Below are 14,996 nucleotides of genomic sequence, written 5' to 3' on the forward strand. Positions count from 1 at the left end.
TATTTGAAAGTTGCTAGGAGAGTTAAAAATTCTCCTCACAAGAAAATTGTAACTCTGTGCACCGATGGATGGTAATTAGACTTATTGTAGTGATCATTCTGCAGTATGTACATAGATCAAATTGTTGGTTGTACACCTGAAACTCATGTTATATGTCAATTACACTTCAGTAAAGGATCTTTTTATTATGGAAATGTTGAACATACAGAGAAGTAGAAAGGACTGTAAACTGAATACATATCAATCACACAGATTCAACAATTGTAAACATTTTACCATATTTACTTAATCTCGCTATATGTTAAATTTGTGGCTAAAACATTTGAAAGTTAATTACAGATATTCTGGCACTTGAGCCCTAAACACTTCAGCATGCATTTCCAAATAATAATAATAATAATAATAATAATAATAATTCTCCTCCATAACCACAATACACTTACCTCAACTCACAAAATTAACAATCATTTCCTTACATCATCTGATACCCAGTTTATAGTCAGATTTCCCTTACTGTCTGAAAACATGGTCTCGATAGCTTTAAAAAAAAAATGAACCAACATACAATCAAGAATCACATCTTATATCTAGTTGTTAAGACTCTTAGATCTCTTTAAATCTAGAACCTCCTCTCCCATTGCTTTTGCTTTCATGACATTGACTTTAAAGAGACCATGCCTGTGGTCTTATAAGCTGTCCCACATTCTGGATTTGTCTGGCTGCTTTTCTGGGTGTTATTCAAGGTGTTCCTCTCCCCCTGCAATTCTTGTAAACTGAAGCTAGCTTTAAAGACCTGATTAGATTTAGGCTGAACGTTTTTGGCAAGAGCCAAAACAGGTGGAGCTGTGGAGTCTCCTGCATCCTATCAGAAGGCACGGCATGCTGGCTGTCCCATCACCGGCGATGCCGTGTGGCCCCTGGGTTCAGGTGGTAACAGACAGGTAGAGGAGAAAGGAACTGGGAAGCATGGTAAAGTCTTCACAATGACATTTGAATAGGGCTTTAAAGAGTGTGTAGGAGTCTACTGGGTGGAGAAACAGGAAGAGGGAGGGTTTTCCAGGCATACATGGAGGCACAGTGTTGAGAAAGAGAATGGCCAGCTTTAGGAAGTAGGAGGTGGTAGCCAAATGTGGTTGAGAACTGTTCTAACAACACCAAGCACTTACGGCGAGTTTACTGTGTTCCAGGAACTATGCTAAGTGACTCATTTAGTTCTTCACCCAGTCCTATGGAATGGGTGCTACCACCCCCATTTTGAGGGTGTGGAGTCAAGGTTGAGTGGTATGTGGTAACTCGTCTAAGGTTACATAGCTAGAAACAGGCAAACTCAGGATTTGAATCCGGTCGCCTGATTCCTGAGCCTCTGCATTTAAGAATCACTAAGCTCTATGTTAAGGTGACAGGGCAAAGGAGTGGGGGAGGCAGGTTGGGGACAGGTGGAGACAGGCCTTCTCAGGCATATAGTTTGGACGTTATTCCAGCGGCAGTGGGGAGCGAGTGAAGGTTTCCTGGTCTGGGCAGCAGGGCTGTGTCTGGGAACGTGCACCCTGGGAACTCAGCCCTGTGAAGGATGAGTGGACAGCTGCTGGGGTGAGCTATTAGGGGGCAAGCTAGGTGTCCCTTCAGGCCAGCAGGACCTGGCGAGCAGAGCTGGAGGGAGGAATTCAAGTGCCTCCCAGACCTGTGCGCTAACCCTTACTCTCCCGGGCATCAGGAGGCCTGGGGGAGGGGGGAGCTGGGTTCCGCTGGACACCTGCAGCCTTCCTACACGCACGCAGCCACAGGGAGCCGGGCAGATGCCGGGCTGGCCCCGCACTCTGGGACCCCAGAGCCCTGCAGGCCGCTTGGGTTCCACCGCACCATCCCAGAGGCCCAGAAACCTGTGGGCTACGTCCCGGTGAGACGTGAGTGGCAAAGACCGGCTGGAAGGACCAGCCTTAACTTCTGAGAGCCAGAGAGGGGAAGCGACTGGCCCAAGATCACAGTCAGATCTCGGCAGAGGCAGGACTAGTTACATCGTCTCTTTTAATTCCAAGTCTGCTGCTCTTTGAGGATAGAGTCTCAGAATCAAAGAGGGACCAAGACAAAACCGCTTTGGACTAGCCACTGGGTTGCCCAATACTCTGGGGAACACTTCGTTTTTTAATTTATATTTTCCCATTTTGGGAATCCTCTCTGAGGGACGGGGCATCCTCCCCGGTTGGTTCTTGTCGCACAGCCTCTCAGTCAGCGGGTTATCCCCATCCTCACCCCCCACCCCCCATCTGGGGTGGGGACTCCCCGCTTCCTGCACCCTTGCTGTCCATCCTTCAGCCTAGGTGGGGAGGGTGCATAGATGAAGTGACAGGAACTGCTCTGGGGCCTGCTGCCTGGTTCAAATCTCTGCCCTCACTCACCAGCTGTGCAACTTTGAGTGGTCACGTCCCCTCTCTGTGCTTCTGTTTTTTCATTTTTAAACTGGTGAAAATAACAGTGCTTCATAGGGTTCGATATGAGGATTAAATAACATAAGTAGTATTTAAGGGCCTAGTAAGGCACTTGCCACATGATAAAGGCTGGTTATTATTATTAACCTGGGAGTCAGGAGGCTTGGGTGCCTGCCACTAATTTACCTACGAACTGGACAAACCTTCCAGATCTGGAATAAAATCTGCCTCTTCCACAAAGTCCACCTAGATTAACCACATTCAGTGTAAAGCCTTCCTTGAGTTCTAGTATTAAAGCACAGCTGACATGATCTAAACTACGACTGGGGTGGGGAAGAGCATCCCGTGTCCCCCCCTTCCCCACGGCACTAACTTAAGACTCCGAAGGCCTGGGGGTTGTAGTGCAGGCACCCACCCCCCCAGCCCCAGCTACTCACTTGGGTAAATCACTTCATCTTTGTGATTCAGTATCTTCTGTCAAATGGGGGTAATAATCCCTCTTTCATCTGTTTTGAAAGATCAAAAAATACAGATTCCTGACTACTTTGAGAATGGAAGGAAACAAACATACAAAGTGTTTTTTCAAAGCATATTTAATAACCTGGAAAAGTGATGCAACATATAATGTTTACTTCCCTATCGTGAATTTCTTATTCAAGGATTTTACAGAAAGATGCATTAATATTTTCTCATGGTAACACATTCATGGTATATTGTTCATCAGAAAAGGGCAATCAATTGTATATGAAATGTGACCCCTACTTCATTTTTAAAAAGTATAAATAGACTGAAACAAAAATAGATAAAGGTAAGGAAATCCACCAACATGTTAAGTTACCTCTGGGTGGTAGGGTTACTGATAAACTATTGTCTTCATCTCTATTTTTCTATATTTCCCTTTTTCTAATATGTATACTATTTTTATAAACAGAAGACAACTACAGTTATTTTTAAGGAAAAATAATGTGTTTGAAAATATTCAAGGCTCAGCCGAAGCAAGTTAGAGATCACCCGTGTGTGAGTAATCAGAAACCTTTAAGATGAAAATTCTGCCTTTAGGGAGCACCCTGTCCCCCAGCATGGGTCAGTCCATGTTTTATTTTCTTTGAAATCCCCATGCAGAGCTCCCCACTCCTTCAGGTTTCCAGAACTTCACTAGCCTCCTTGGCCCAGAGTTCCTGCTTCTGAAGTCAGGCCTGGCATAGCCAGGGTAGCTGTGGGCTGCGCCCTGGGGAGCTGGACAGGACCCCCAAATCCCTGCAGTTACCAGCTTACTCAGTGAGCTAAGGAGGCCTGTTATTTACCAGTCTAAAACAAAAACAAAAACAAAAACCCGCTGGGGCGCTGGTGCTCCCTCAGTCTGGGTTATTATGCCTCTTGTTCTTTACAGGCCTCAAGGACCTTCTTGGAGACTGATTTACAGTCAAGGTTTACAGCTCACCGTCCCTCAGTGGCTCCTCATTTCCTCCAGGGTGGGTATCTGCCAACTTCCTTCGTCTGCCATTTAAGTGCCTGGACCATCTGAACCAACTTCGCTCACATCTCCCACGGGTCAATCAAATGGTCTGCTAGCCAGCGGCACAGCAGGCCAGGAAGGAACCGTGAGGAGCAAGGAGAGCTGGGTGGACGAACAGAGCCGGGAAAGGGGGAGACTGTGGCCAACCGAGTAAGGGCACACGTTCTAAAGGGCCTGTCCCTTCTCAGGGCCTGTCAGTTGTTCTTTGGTGGTATCTTCCAATTTCTTTTAAAGAAAATCCGGAAATCTGGATCTTTATGGGAAATCTCCTGATTTTTTTTTTTTTTAAATATTGGCAGCTAATTTGCCAAACACATTTGGCCCGTCAGCTGATCGTAATTTGTGACTTCTCATAGGAACACACTGAACTTTTCTCCCTCTGTACCTTGGCTTTTGCCGTTTCCACTGCCAAGAACACCCTCCCACTCCTCTGGGTCTGGTGAACTCCACCTATTCCGTTAGGCCCGGCTGAAACACCACCTCTGCCGTGAGCAGCCCCGGATGACCTTGGCTAGATGTGACCTCTCCCTTCTTGGGGCTGCACCAGGCTCTGTGCATGCCCATCTCGTGCCACAGCTAATTTTAATGAGTCCGATCTCCCCTGGTAGACAATGAGCTCGCTCCTGGAAGAGTCGACAAATGTTTAAGGAGTACCTGCTTTGTTGCAGGCCTCAGGCTAAGAATACGGCCTAGAACAAGACGGACAGACTTTGCCTTGATGGAATATAGCGTCTACTGCAGGGGACAGAGCTTAAATAAATCATTCCCAAGATACCTAATTCCAATTGCGGTGAGTTTTATGGAGTTAAGAAATTTTATAAAAGGAGCTTAATCCAGGCCGGATTAAGCAGGTCACGAGGCAGCTTGGGGGAAGCATTAGCACTCCGGGCTGCCACATAAGGTTGCACAGTCTGTATACTGCACAAAGGTAACCAGCTGAGAGGGCAGACGAAAGCTAAAGCCCAGTCCCTGCTTGCTTGCCCAAGCTGTGCCCTTTTCTAATTTGCAGAAAGGCAGGGGCAGTGTTGAGTTTCTCTGACCCCCCCCAACCCCCTCCAAAAGCGGCTCTAAATAAATGCAGACTCGAAGTAAGAATGGTGACCTCCCTATTTATACGCAGCCTCAAAAGATGTCCCCGCTTTCCCTTTCTACCAGAATACACTCCCTAAATCCTGGGGCGCCTGGGTGGCTCGGTCGTTAAGCGTCTGCCTTCAGCTCAGGTCATGATCCCAGGGTCCTGGGATCGAGCCCCGCATCGGGCTCCCTGCTCCGCTGGGAGCCTGTTTCTTCCTCTCCCATTCCCCCTGCTTGTGTTCCCTCTCTCGCTGGCTGTCTCTCTCTCTCTCTGTCAAATAAATAAATAAAATCTTAAAAAAAAAAAAAAAAAAAGAATATACTCCCTAAATCCTTACTTGAGAGCCCCTGGGGATCATCTCTGAGCAAGTGATACAGGAGCTAAGACAGAAGGATAAGAAGGGGCCAGGCAGATACAAGTACGAGGAACAACAGCACGTACCAGGCCTCTGAGGAGAGAAAGTACCATGGCTGAAGGGCCTAAGAAATGGCTAGTGCGGCTGAAGCGTGGACAGAGAGGGGAAGAGCAGCAAGGGGTGGCCTGGTAGTGACCATCCCATGCAAGGCCTGGAAAGGCCATAGTAGGGGGTTTGATTCTTATCCTGAAATGTTTTCTGTATCCCCTTTCCTAACCCAGATTGCTGATGGGTGTCACTGCTTATGGGCAGGCCCACAGAGCACATGGTAACAGAAATCACCTTTACAGAGCATCTACCACGAGCCACACACCATGCTGGGGCCACACGTCCAGTCCATTCTTCCTTTCCTATCCTCCTAAGGAGTCAGTATTCTTTGATTCCAACCGAACAGTTGAGAAAATTGAGGCACACAGATAAGCGGCCTGCCTGATGTTACCTGGTGACTCAGGGGTGAGCGGGGACCCACACCCAGGTCTGTAGGATTCTGAGCCCCTCCTTTTGGTTGCCATGTAGAATGACCCTCAGGAATAAACCAGAAGGCACAAGGAGTCTGGGGGCCTTGTCACTCAGAGTGGGATCTGGGGGCCTGTGGTATTGGTATCACCTGGAAACTTGTCAGAAATGTAGGCTTTCAAGTTCCATCCCAGTCCTACTGACTTCAAATCTGCATTTTACCAGACTCATGTACACATCACAGGCTGAGAAGCACCAGAGAACAATCCAAGCAATAACTGCTTTTGCAGCCCTTACACAAGTCTCAGGTCTCGCAGGCCAGGTCTCCAGTGACTTGAAAAAAGCTTATTCTAACCAAATTTGCCAGAATTGCCAACTGCTCCACCCATCCACCTGCCCCAGTTTTGCTTTCTGTTGTGACTCCAAAAGAAAGACCCCGAATGTACCATCAACTCCAGGGAGGGGCTGCCGAACACTCTGCTTCTGCTCAATTTCTTAGTATGATCTGTTCTCATCCAGGAATAAATGTAAAGCTTTGTAATGTAAACCTCTCCTGGTTAACTACTGCTCCGAATCATCTTCCATTTGGAGCGCACTCTGACCCCCAGATCATGTCCTGGGACCGGCCTTTCACGGGACAATTCCCTTTCTTAGTGCGCATACCAAAGGAGACAAGACGGTTTGCGAAAAGATGAGTGGGTTCTCTTTTAGCGTTAAGGCCACATGTTGTGTGACTCTGGGAAACTTCCGTCTCCACTTCCCCACTGGCATCTGAGAAATGGGTAGGTAGGATGGTCAGGACTAGGAATCACTAGATCAAGGGCTTGGCGGGTAGCCTCAACGAAGTTGCGTGGCCCAGGTGAAACAGGAAGGGGTCCTGGGGACTGTGGCCAATGAGAGGATGCACTGCCCTGACTAAAAAAGGCGGCCGCACTCAGCATTAGGCTATTGTCATCCTGGGAAATATGGGTCCAGTGTCGCCACGTATTCTAATTTTTCAAGGGTTGGGAATCTGATGTTCCCCCTACAGAATATCAGATGGTGTTTAAATACTGGCATCTGCTTGAACTTAACACTCTGGGTCAAGCAGGGATCAGGTGCAGGGCGATGTGCCCGTGGGCCGCCAGCTCACGCTGCCTGGCCTGGATGCCATCCTAATGGTGTAAGTGTCTGACTCCATCCTACGTGTAGCTCTTTCAGAACGCCGGAAAGCGGCTGCTGCAAGGGAGGCGGAATCCGCGCCCTCCGGGGCCGCCCGCCCCTCCCCACCAAGGCCCCGGCGCCCACCGGTGCCCCCTCCCAGGCCTCTCCGGCAGAGGGCCGCGCGCAGGGACTCGGCCCCGTCCGTGGTGGTGGCGGCGACGGGCGCACGTCGCTTTCTTCGCACCCTCCCTACCTGCTCGCCCGCCGTCCCCGCAGCGCCGCAGCGATGACTCAGCCTCTGGCGGCCCCGGGCGCGGCGGGGGAGGGGCGAGGGAGAGGGCGAGGGCGAGGGCGGGGAGAGGGGGGAGGAGGAAGGAGGAAAGACGGGAAAGGGAGGGGGCCAAGAAGGGTCCGCCGAGGGAGGAGAGAGGAGGAGAGGGAGGGGTGGAGAGGAGGGAAGGCGGAGAGGAGGGGCCTGCGGGGAGCGGAGGGGAGGGGCTAGGGAGGGAGGAGGCAGGAGGGGAGGGGCTCGGGGGAAGGCCAAGGCCCCGCCCCCCCGCTCTCGGGGACCTACCGACGTCGGGCTGGCTGGGTGCGGGAAGCCGGGTGGAGAATAGCGAGGGGCTCGTCTGGGGCGGAGAAGGGAGGGTCGCATGCTCCCTCCCGTGGCTCCCCACTCCCGAATGCGCGTGTGGCCCACCCTCGCCCCGGATAAAGTAGCGGGAGGGAATGCACCTTGAGCCGTGGACTTTTCGTGAGCACCTCCCGGTGGGGGCCTTGGGTCCTGAGCAGTGAGAGACCGAGATGAAGGAGCCTGAGCCCGGCCGTGCGGGGGGCTTGCGGGCGAGAGATAGCCCACACCTCCTGTCCCAGACGTGCAAGTTCACAGGGAGAAATGGTCTACTGACGCGTTTTGCTGGGCTTACACAAGTATCTGTAACAGGAGATTGAATTTGGAAGGGGCCCCAAGGAAGTTTCCTTAGCAACTCTTCGATAATATAAATGAATCTATGAATGAATGAAATGTGCTATGGGAGCGTGTATGTGTGTATGAGGGCACAGTTGGTTTTTTTTTAATGTCTTTTTGCAGGTGTGTCCATGTGTGTTTGGCGGTATAGGAGTGCGTGTGTGTGTCTTGAATGATATATGTATATGCATGCTTGTACACGGAAGCGTACTGATAGCTGTGCAGGAATCGTGGGCCTAGAATGTGTCTCTGTGGATATGCACAGGTGTCCTGTGCTTCAAGGTTAAACGTGTGTGTGTACATGAGATCTATGGGCATGCCTGAGTTTGTAAATATGTATATGGACATGAGTTTGTAGGTTTGTGTATGTGACTACATCTCCGTGGGTATGTATTGCTTTTATGTGCCAGTGTTGTATGTGTGTGTGTGTGTGTGTGTGTGTATGGGGGACTGCATGTGTCTTGGTGAGATCGTGTTATGCGTGTGTGTGTGTGTGTGTGTGTGTGTGTGTGAGAGTCTGTGACCAGGGCTGGAGTGTGTCTTGAGGTTTGCATGTGTGTGTCTGTGTGTATATATGAGTCTTTCAGAGTCTGTCTGATATAACCTGTGTGTCTTGATGTGTCCCTGTCGTCATTCTGCTGATTCGGTCTGAGATAAGGGGCATGTGATTCTTTCCAGTTTCACTGAAAAATAACGTCCAACATTGTCTAAGTTTCAGGTGTACGGCATGGTGGTTTGACTTACGCATATTGTGAAACGATTACCATAAGAGGTTCAGCTAACACCCATCTTCTTATATAGATACAATAAAGGGAAAGAAGAAAAAAGGAAAAATGTTCTCCTTGTGGTGAGAGCTCTCAGGATTTATTCTTCTTTCCGACGTCTCCGACAGGAGTGTTAGCTATAGTCACCGTGTGTGCAAGACGTCTCTAGCACTTATCTTCTTAGTGGAAGTTTGTTTTGTGACCACCTTCCTCCATTTTCCCTTCGCCTCTCCCTCTGGTAACCACACGTCTGATCTCTTTTTCTATCACTTGTTTTTTGTTTGTTTTTGTTTTTAGATTCCACATTTAAGTGAGATTATACAGTACTTCTGTTTCTCCGACTTACTTCACTTAGCATAATGCCCACAAGATCCATCCATGTTGTGGCACATGATAGGATTTCCTCGTTTCTTCAAGGCCATGTGATTCAGGGTTGGGCTGGTCGAGGCGCTTCTTGGAGGAAGAGGCCCTTGATGGGGGGCAGAGGGGGGGCATGGAAGTAGGGAAAAGCCCTAGTTGTGCTGGCCCAGCAACCATCCTGTGCAGTGGGAGGCTGGGCGAGCAAGGTAAGCGAAAGCAAGACCTTGAACGCCAGCACCAGTCTCTGTAGCCTCCTCTGGCCTCCTGGGCCCTCTCAGGTGCTCGGTCTGTTTCTCTCGTGGCCTCCTCGAGGCTTATCTTGCCAGTGCTGGGCAGCGCTCCTCTGCAGAGCACATGTCCTTGGTAAGGAACAGCAGCAACATTATGGCCCGCTTGCTGTGTGCCAGCCCCCGAAAAAGCAGCGAACTGGCATTGGTTCAGCTCTGTGAGGTGGAAATCTAGTAAAACTGAGTTGGTCAAGTGCCTGCTCCTATTTGCAGAGCTAGGAAGGGTGCGTCGGACTCCAGAGGCCGCATGCCCTCTCAACTGCTAGACCGGGGGCTTGCAGCCTTGGCACTATTAACATTTGAGGCCCGACAATCCAGTGATGTGGGGCTGCCTGGGCACTGTAGGATGCTGGCATCCTTGGTCTCTGCACTGGATGCCAGTCACACCGCCCTCCCCAGTTGTGACAACCAAAATGTCTCTAGACAGGTCCACATGTCCCCTGGGGACAGAATCACCCCCTGATTGAGAACCACTGTGCTAGACTAGCCTGCCTCCCTGGGTAAATGTTTCTTGAGGGGCTGCACCATCTCCACCTGGTCCAGTGGCTTCAGCTGTCCCCTCTTCTTCCACAGGGATCCTCACTTTCACGCAGGGAGCCCCTTGCCTGTGCCACAAACAGAAGGTTGACCAGCTGGGCCACCTTGCTCTGCAACTCAACCTCTCTGAACCCCAGCCACAGAAAGCTTGGCACTTCACCGATACATCGACAGCTCTTATTCTTATCATTCGAGTCACAGAGGTTCCCTGAGGTCAGAACGTGGCGAAAGAGGGCCCCAAGCTGGCCAGCTCTCTGGCCAGAGCTGTGGATGCCGCTGGTTCTGCGAGTTCGCTTTCCTGGTTCAGTGAGAATACAAGGCTACAGTGTTGAGCCAAAGCTGGTCCCATTTGATGCTATCATAATTATGCTATTTTGTTTTTGCAAAGAAAGCAGCCTGACTTTCCCCAGCAGCAGGGCCTGATTTTAACGAGCGGGAGCTGCCTGGGAGCCAGAGCAGGTGCTCAGGAAGGGCAAGGTGGAGCTGTCAGCAGGGCTTTCGGCATGTCCAGGCCTGGGCAGGGTGTCCGTGCTGTGGGGCAGGGCCTGGGTGGCAGGGAGAGGAGAGAGCTTAGCTCTGTCACACAAGCAGGAGGCCCCAGGCTCCTGCTACAGACAAGACAGAGGGGGCAACACCCACAGAGGACCTCCACACCACCCCTGTCTCCGGGCTCCGGAAGCTCTCTTCTCCCGACCGTGTTCACTGCACCGTCTCTCCTCCGCTCCTTCTCTTCTCCTGCACCCCGTGCAATGTGCCTATGTTCGCAGGGCCTCGTTCCATTTCCTCTTGGGGGGCCGCAGAGCAACGGGGTTAAAGGTGGGGGTTCTGGCAGCTCATCACCTGAGTCTGTGTGATCTTGGACAAAGCACTTCACCTCTCTGTGCCTCAGCTTCCTCATTTCTGAAGTGGGGATACGGAGTGGCGCGGTCTGGCAGGACTCCATGAGATAGCGCGTGTAAAGGTTGCAAGACACCTAGTGAGCCCCTGATAAATAGCAGTTACCACGATTGCCATTATTCCTTAGGGACAAAGAAAGGCACGTGAGCACTTATTAATTGCCAGGCCTTGCGCTCAGCCCTGGACAATTTTTTTTCCCTCTCATTTGATCCCTTCAACAGCTCTGTAAGGAAAGCGCTGTTATCAGTCTCTCAGCAGAGAAGAGGGAGCTCCGACGTGATGAAGCTAAGTGACTTACTCGGGGTGACAGAGCTAAGAGGAATCCGAACCCAAGCGTTGTCCCCGCAGAGCCTAATCACCCTGATCTTCTCCGCTGAAAGCAGATTTCGCCGTAGGAAGCGGGTCCCCTCTGCAGCTGGGGTGGGCAGGGGAAATGTGGGCGACGTGGAGAAGGCAGAGCGGGGAGTCCCTGGGCAGAGGAGGGGTTTGGCTTAAAAGGGATTGGGGTGTTTGGGTGGCTCAGTGGGTTGGGCATCCGACTCTTGATTTCAGCGTGGGTCATGATCTCGAGGTCATGGGATCGAGCCCCACATGGGGCTCCATACTGGCTGTGCAGCCTGCTTAAGATCCTCCCTCTCCCTCTGCCGCTTGCACTCTCCTCTCTTCAGAAAAAAAAAGTTAAAAAAATAAAGGGCCGAAGTTGCCCTTTTTCAGCTTTTGATGAAATCCCTAGCACCGTAGGCTGTGGTCGCCTGACCTCCAAGAGGTGTTGCCAAGTTTTTATTAGCGCATAAAGTTTATGTTTATTCCCAGCCAGGGTATATATTGTTCTGGTGCTTTTGTTTGAATTGGGCTGTAGGAAAGGTACGGAAGGCATTAAGTCACAGGGACAGAGGGAGGCCCGGTTTAGAGCTGATGCCAGAGAAAGATGGTGCACTTCTCGGGAGCTGTGAGAACGTGGCCAGGTGAGTGTATAAGAGAGGATGGTCTGTGTGCAAATGTTCGTTCTTTCAACACTTGGCCAAAGGGGACGAAGAGAGTCACGTGGTAATTGTTTTGTTTTCTTTCAAAGATAGTCAAGGCATTGTTCTTCCTTGTACCGTGATTGTGTAGTTGTATTTGTTACTTATTGCTATGTAGCAAATAACCCTAAAGCGTAGTGGCTTAAAACAAATATTTATTATCTCGTGGTTCCTGTGGATCGGGAATTCGGGAGTGATTTAGCTGCAATGGCTCTGGCTGAAGTCTCTGATGAAGTGGTAAAGTAGGTGCTAATATAGGTCTTCTGTAAAAGCAAGTGGCAGAATGCAACCTTTCCAAAAGCAAGGGACCCCTGTGTGGACATACCGTAATTAGTTAACTGTTTCCCCTCTTGTCGTACACTTAGCTTCTGAGGGTTTCCTAGTCACAGTGAGTTTCAGGGAGCGTCTTTGGAGCCCAGAGCTCATCACGTGCCAGGGGCTGTCCTAAGTACTGGAGGTTTAGGCACCTCATTTGATTCTCCACCAGCCAAAGGAACTCAGCTAGAAAATGTCACTCTAAGGTTCTTGTCTAACTCAGAGTACCTTTTAAGGATGCATAATTCCCTGCTTTCTCAGTCCTAAAGTTCTTTGTTCTAATAGGGGCCCTGAGGAGCACTGTCTTTGCTCTGTGGCAGGTTCATGAGAGGCATTGGACTTGAAAGAGGCATCAGTTTAAAAGGACAGGTCTTGGTAGCTTATCACCAGGCTCCCAGCAGCCTGGGCCCAGCAGACATGGCCCCGTAACAGACAGGATAGTCCAGGTTATGTTGCCGTGACAAACAATCCCAAGATAGGGGCTTAAAACATTCATTGTGGGGTCACAACGGGTTCTTTTGCGTGGTCAGCCACCAACCTGAACACTGCCAGTTGCCATTCCAGGAGGCAAGAGAGAATGTAGTCAATGGCGCACTGGCTCTTCAAGCTTGACCCAGAAGTGACTTGTTACTTCCTCTCACTATTTTTTTTTTCCTTTTTGACAAAGCAAATCACATAGTCACACTTAACTCTAAAGGAGAAGAGACATGTTTTCTTCCATGTGCCCCAAGTGGGGAGAACTGGAGTATTTGGTGAACAGTACTGATGCCCACCACAGGCCTTGTCCTCTGCTGCACTTAGAAACAGTCTGTCAGTCCTAACCACATTTTGGAACCATTAAGTCCAGGCCAGAAGTGCCTGGGCATCTCTGGCATTCTGTCCCTGAGGAAAGACCCTTGCCTCTAAACCCTCTCTTGCCTACACCGTGAAGCCCAGGTGCCCTGAATATCTGGGGCCCCAGGATATAAGGAGAACAGAGAAGTGTGGGTCCAGGGAGACAATTAGATCATGGGACCATGGGTGACTGTGGTGGAGCCCTGAATTCTGAACTGTGTCTGCCCCAGAGTGACTATGCCATTGGGCAGTAGAAAGGGCACTTGACTCCTGTGTGACCTGGGAAAAGTCATCTGGAAACAACCTCAGTGTACCTCAAAGGAGAATGGATAGACCAGCCAGAACACTAAATACTAAGGAGAAATGATTCAGAGTTTATATGCAGATATACCTAGAAAACATAATGTTGAGGGGCACCTGGGTGGCACAGTGGTTAAGCATCTGCCTTCGGCTCAGGGCGTGATCCCGGGGTTATAGGATCGAGCCCCACATCAGGCTCTTCCGTTATGAGCCTGCTTCTTCCTCTCCCACTCCCCCTGCTTGTGTTCCCTCTCTCGCTGGCTGTCTCTATCTGTCGAATAAATAAATAAAACCTTAAAAAAAAAAAAAAGAAAACATAATGTTGAGAGAGGAGAAAAAAAGCAAGTGACGCAATGAGATGTGTCATTTTATACCATTTATGTAATTTCAAAATACACACACTCAACAATACTACACATATTGTTTTTGCATATGATGGTGGATGGCGGATGGTGGGGCCTGCATGAGAGGGGAAGTGGGGAGGAGGGGATGGGACAGAGATGGAGGCCAATGGGGCTTTGACTCTGTTCGTAATTAAAAATAAAAACACAGGATTGAGCAAATATAACTACCTCTTACCGGTTGTCAATTCTGAGAGGAAGGACCTGATGTTAGTGATCTTACTGTTTATATTGTTTGTGTTTTTAGAATAAAAGCCTGCTCGTTCTTTCTAGGCCTCAGTTTGTCCGTCTCTAAAATAAGGTACTTCATCCAGAACGGTGGGTGGTTACCAGATAACGGGCTTCACAGACCAGCGAAATTTCAGGAAAAAAAATCAGAAACAGGGATGTCTATTTTAAATTTTGCCCAGAATAGGTTTTTTAAAAATGAATGATCGGGGATGCCTGGGTGGCTCAGTTGGTTAAGCATCTGCCTTCAGCTCAGGTCATGATCCCAAGTCCTGGGATTGAGTCCTCCGTTAGGCTCCTTGCTCAGCGGGGGGCCTGCTTCTCCCTCTGACCGACCCCCCCTCCCCCACCGCCAGCTCGTGATCTCTCTCTCTCTCTCTCTCAAATAAATAAATAAAATCTTTTTTAAAAATGAATTAATGGGAGAGGGGAGGGGAAAAAAATTAAAAAATGAATTATCTATTCTGATCATGATTTCAGAAAAAGAACATTTTAACATGAAATTAGTGAGAAGGACACAAGCACAGAATAGAAAGTTGAATAAAATTTTATTCCTGTTTTCCAGGAACGTAGTCAAAGAAACACATACTCATCGCAAAATATTTAGGAAATTTATCACGAACAGAATAAAAATTACCCACCCTTATTCTCAGCACCCAGAGGGGTAATTGCCATTAACATTTCAGCTCTTTCTTCGCAGTATTTATTAAACATATATAGTGTGTGTATTTCTCATTTATATATGACTTCTGTTCCTTTTTTCTTATTGTAAAAGTAGTACATTAATGGCAATGTAGAAAAAAATAAACAGAAGAAATGGAGATATTAATATTTATTAGGCTTTCTCCCATATTAATTTTTCTCATTTCACCTTGAATCAAAGAAAACTGTCACAGACTGCTTTTGGAAATAATAAGTAGAACGAATAATAATAAACGGCATTTGTTGAGCCTCCTGCACGCCCAGCCTTGCGCTCAGTGCCCTGCAGGGCTTATCCCACTCAGTCCTCACCACAAGCCTGTGAGAGGGAAGCTATCACTGCCCCATTCCCAG

At 49.2% G+C, this 14,996-nt stretch overlaps 1 protein-coding gene across 1 annotated transcript in view; it reads right to left on the reverse strand.

Annotated features, from left to right (window-relative positions):
- LARP1 (La ribonucleoprotein 1, translational regulator) overlaps positions 1 to 7,430 on the reverse strand; it is a 95,993-nt gene extending 88,563 nt beyond the window's left edge. Inside the window, exons 1-2 of the mRNA XM_087867834.1 lie at positions 7,285 to 7,430; positions 2,864 to 2,932 (exon numbers count right to left, since the gene is read on the reverse strand). The gene's annotated coding sequence lies outside the window, so the exon portion shown is untranslated. The remainder of the gene's footprint in view (positions 1 to 2,863; positions 2,933 to 7,284) is intronic.
- Positions 7,431 to 14,996: the final 7,566 nt, after the last annotated feature.

Source organism: Ursus americanus, chromosome 15, assembly GCF_024610735.1.
Source record: "Ursus americanus isolate L20-20 chromosome 15, mUrsAme1.1.p, whole genome shotgun sequence".
Classification (NCBI taxonomy): domain Eukaryota; kingdom Metazoa; phylum Chordata; class Mammalia; order Carnivora; family Ursidae; genus Ursus; species Ursus americanus.